The sequence below is a fragment of the Halichoerus grypus genome, chromosome 2 (genome assembly GCF_964656455.1).
Source record: "Halichoerus grypus chromosome 2, mHalGry1.hap1.1, whole genome shotgun sequence".
NCBI lineage: Eukaryota > Metazoa > Chordata > Mammalia > Carnivora > Phocidae > Halichoerus > Halichoerus grypus.
In genome coordinates, this window is record NC_135713.1 from 141,247,770 (window position 1) to 141,252,830 (window position 5,061).

At 44.9% G+C, this 5,061-nt stretch overlaps 1 pseudogene; it reads left to right on the plus strand.

The window, feature by feature from the left end:
* Positions 1–539: 539 nt before the first annotated feature.
* Positions 540–1,132, plus strand: LOC118538400 (adenosine 5'-monophosphoramidase HINT1 pseudogene; annotated as a pseudogene).
* Positions 1,133–5,061: the final 3,929 nt, after the last annotated feature.

A 5,061-nucleotide genomic window follows, 5' to 3' on the forward strand; every position in this document is an offset into this window, starting at 1 on the left:
AGGGGGGACTAGCAAGGGCTCCTACCCCACAGATGATCTCTTTCTCTGGGGGCATGGAAAGGAACCGAGTGCGGACTCTGCGCGGATTAAAAAAAATTCCTGACTGACATGTTAAGACTACATTTCTGGGGGAGGTCAAAAATGCAATTAGATTATGTATTAAGCACTGGTTTGGGAACTTGGGTCTAAGTGACACCATTTTGGGCCTCTGGGTTTTTTTGTTTTGTTTTTTTAGTCTTTGTTGTTGTTTTGTTTTTAATACCTTAAACTGTAGAATCTGATGCTTTGTCTGGGTAGGTAGTGTCAGAATTGAGTTAAATTGGAGACACCCAGCTATTTATCCAGAGAATCACTTGGATGTGTGAAGAACCCCGCCCCCCACATTGGAATCGGGTGTAGACCCTTACACGGACATGTGTATGGCCCAGTGGTACCTCATAAATAAAGTGCAATTTCCCAGGACTTTCAACCCTTGCTCTGCCAACTCGGCAATTCTTATCAAAAGACAAGCTATTAAAAATCTTTTATTTAGCCCTCTCAAGCTTCTCCCCGGGGTGGCCGCGCGGGAGGGAGGCCGAGATGGCAGATGAGATCGCCAAGGCTCAGGCCAGGCAGCCTGGTGGCGACACGATCTTCGGGAAGATCATTGGCAAAGAAATCCCAGCCAAAATCGTTTTTGAGGATGACCAGTGTCTTGCTTTCCATGACATTTCCCCTCAAGCACCAACTCATTTTCTGGTGATACCCAAGAAACCTCTATCTCAGATTTCTGTAGCAGAAGATGATGATGAAAGTCTTCTTGGACATTTAATGATTGTTGGCAAGAAATGTGCTGCTGATCTGGGCCTGAAGAAGGGTTATCGAATGGTGGTGAATGAAGGTTCAGATGGGGGACAGTCTGTCTATCATGTTCATCTCCATGTTCTTGGAGGTCGGCAGATGAATTGGCCTCCTGGTTAAGCATGTTTTAAGGATAATTTTCCCTTCTCTAGGCAATGGTCAATATTTCCCAGTGCCAGTATGTTAAACAGTATACTTACTTTTGCCTGTGTATGGAGAGATTGAGGAAATAATTTTTAAAACCCATACATAATAAAAGACAGTGTTGCATGGTTTACAGTAAAAAAAAAAATCTTTTATTTATTATTAAGTAATGTGGTGCCCAATGCAGGGTCCAACGCGGGGCTTGACCTCACAACCCTGAGATCAAGACCTGAGCTGAGATCAAGAGTTGGATGCTTGGCTGACTGAGCCACCCAGGTGCCCCTATTACAAATCTTTTACAAGATAGAATAGTGCAGGGACGCCTGGGTGGCTCCTGTGGTTAAGCGTCTGCCTTCGGCTCAGGTCATGGTCCTGGGTCCTGGGATCGAGCCCCACATCGGGCTCTCTGCTCAGCGGGGAGCTTGCTTCTCTCGCTCCCTCTGCTGTTCCCTCTGCTTGTGCTCCGTCTCTCTCTGTCAAGTGAATGAATAAAATATTAAAAAAAAAAAAAGAATAGTGCATCAGAGAGATAATCTAGAAGATCCATTTGGTGTCTTCAATCACTCATCAAAGTGCACTAGAAAATTTTGTCATCAAATCTCTATACCACTTCTGGAAGCCTAATAAGTTATAGATAAAGGCTGATGGCTTCTCTGGTAAATTCTTCCCACCTCCCTAACTCAGTGCCACTTAAATCCTGGCTCAGTTGCTCTCCTGGATTTTTGCCAACAATGTTTTCATTTGGCACGCTTTTTGGATCCACCACCTGGGGATCCTGGTGCCGTGTAAGGAGCTCTGCCTGGAGCGAGGGAGGCTTGAGTTCAAACAGCAGACCTGCTCCTCCTAGGGGGTGACCTTGGCACAGTTTCATGACCCCTCAAGGCCAGTTTCCTCATCCAAAAATGGGTAGGGTTTTGAAGTAATGTATGCCTAGCGTATAAGTACTCAGTGAGTGTTACCTTCACAAAACCCCAGTTTCTCTAGAAGATTCTTTACAGTTCTGTCACCAGTGGAATTTATGTCTCAGCTCTACTCAGTAACATGAGCATTCCTTTTATCTTGGTAGGTTGGAGAAATAAGGTTTTTTTCTTCCTTCTGTTTTGCTTCTTGTCTGGTGGTGAGTGTCGTGTTAATACAGAATATGTTTGAAGGAAAAGGAGATTTTTTTTTCCTGGTATTTGAACCATTTTATTTTTCGAGGTAGACCAGTCTGTGGGATGAGGTGGTGGAAAGTTGCTCTTAGATTGCTGTACTGCTTCTCGAGCGGTGACCTTGGAAGGACGTGTTGAGATGAGTTCCCTCCGTAGTTTGCTTGGCGTGGCGTTTGGCATACAGTAGGTGCTCCGCCAAGTCCGGACCCAGTCACATCACCACGTCCACATTAACATCTGCGTGGCAGTCTTGACTTGTAGACTGGCAGCCCCCGGGAGTATCAGACATAGACTCCGGATCAGGTTTGTTTGCTTTCCCTCTTACCCCCTAACCCCCTCTGCTGTCAGTGAGTAAAAGACTTGAATAGACATGTTATGAGAGAGGAAATCTAAAAGACCAATACATGTTCAGGGATAGGGAAAAACAGCATCACATTGAGATATCACAGATCAGATTGACTAAAAATTTGAAGTCTGATAATAGGGGCACCTGGTGGCTCAGTAGGTTAAGTATCTGCCTTTGGCTCAGGTCATGATCCCGGGGTCCTGGGATTGAGAGCCGCATTGGGCTCCCTGCTCTGAGGGAAGCCTGCTTCTCCCTCTGCCCCTCCCCTGCTTTTACCCTCTCTTTCTCAGTCAAATAAATAAATAAAATCTTTAAAAACATAAAGTCTGATAATAAAAAATATTTGCAAGGCTATGGATCAGTAGGAGTTTGTACATTGCTAGTGGGAGGGTAAATTGGTACAACTGTTTTTGGATAATAATTTGAAGATTTGCCTACCCAACAACCTAGCAGTTCTGCTCATAGGTATATGTCCTAGAGATTTCGTGCTCATGTCCATCTGGATACAAGTACTAGAAAGCTCATCGTGAGGCTCCTGGGTGGCTCAGTCCATTAAACGTCCAACTCTTGGTTTCTGCTCAGGTCATGATCTTCATGTCCTGGGATTGATCCCTGATCGGGCTCCGAGCTCAGTGTGGAGTCAGCTTGCAATCCTCTCTCCCCCTCTCCCTCTTCCCCTCCTCCACACGCACACCCTCTCTCTCTATCTCATATAAATAAATCTTTAAAAAAAAAAAAGCATCATCCAACCTGGAAATGAACCCAGATGTTCATCAGGAGTAGAATAAAGTAAATAATGAAACATTTGTACAATGGAATACTACAGAGAGCTGTGAAAATTAACTTCAACTACATACAACAAAGTAAATGAATCTTACAGTGTTGTGCAAAAGAAATACAGTTCTCTATGCCTGTATGACATTTATATCAAGTTCAGAACCAGATTCAACCTGAATTTATTAGAACATAACCCCATGAGGGGAAGGATCTTTATTACTATTAATTTCAAGTGCTTAGAACTGAGACTAGCACATATTAGATGCTCAGTGAAGATTGAATAACCTTAACCGTGTTGTTTAGGGATATATACGTGGGTGCCGAAATATAAAGAGAAACCATTACCATAAAAGTCAGGATAGGGTTACTGGTAGGGATGAGGGAGGAAGTTAGGAGTGGGAAGGAATGGCCAGGGAGGTGTCTTCCGAAGTGCTGGTAATTTCTTGACCTGGGTGGTGATTTTAGGAGCGTTCACTTTAATTTACTCCTTAAACTATACATTTGTTTTATGTGCGTCTTATATGTAATATTTCACAGTGAAAGAACTAACGCAACAGTCTTCTAGTTTATTTGGTTTCATTTTTATATCCTTGTTTTGGAGCATAGGCGAGAGAAAGGTACAAGTGGGGACTTCGGGAAGATCACATGGCAACCGTTCTCGCTGGGTCTGTAGGGGAATATGGTGGACCCTTTATTAGACACCAGCAACCACAGAGGTTTTCATTCGTTTGCACCAGGGCATCTTGGGGGTGGCTTGGGTACCACAGACCTGGGTTCAATTCCTTCTTCTTTTTTTCTTTTTTTTAAAGATTTTATTTATTTGAGACAGAGAGAGAGAGAGAGAGAGAGAGAGAGAGAGAGAGAGAGAGAGCATGAGTAGGGGGAGGGGCAGAGGGAGAAGCAGGCTTCCCGCTGAGCAAGGAGCCTGATGCAGGACTCGATTCCAGGACCCTGGGATCACGACCTGAGCCGAAGGCAGATGCTCAACCGACTGAGCCACCCAGGCACCCTCAGCTCGATTCCTTCTTTACCACCTACTGGCTGTGTAATCCAGGTGATCTAGAAGTAGACCGTTTCCTCCGCAGTGAAATGCATATGACCAGAGCCACCGAATCGGGTTGGAGAGATTAAGTGAGGATTGAACAAAATAAGCCACGTATAATGCATGTTCACTGCCAGGGCCCCAGCTAGCCCCTGGGGTGCTTTTGTGTGAGTCAGAAAAGGCATCTTCCTCACAGACACTGCCTCGGGGGGTACCCAGCCTGGTGAGCAAATGGCCGTATTGTGTGGATTTAGGAAGAGGCACCCGGGGGAGTGGGGATGGATGAAACAGGGGAAGGGGATTAGAAGGTACAAACTTTTAGTTATAAAATAAATAAGACATGGGGATGCACTGGACAGCATAGGGGATATAGTTAATAACACTGTAACAACTTTATGTGGTGATGGTTGGTAATGGTGATGGATGGCTGGTAATCACTGAGGTGATCACTTCGTAGTGTATAGAAATGTTGGATCCCTATGCCGTATGCCCCAAAACTAGCATCACATTGTGTGTCACGTACACGTCAATAGCTGAGTTCTGGCCCCACCTCACCCCCTTGCCCTGAATACTGCTCTTCCGGCAATAAATTGCGGAACTCTGCAGCCACCTTGTGGGCTTGGCATATAGCGAGTGTTTCCTGTAACTGCCACGAGACAGACCCAAATTCCTGTCCACTGAAAACACAGGCTAGGCATCCGCTGAGCATCCTTGGCCGAAATAGAGCTCAGTTCTTTGTGTTTGAGTTTTTATTATTTTAT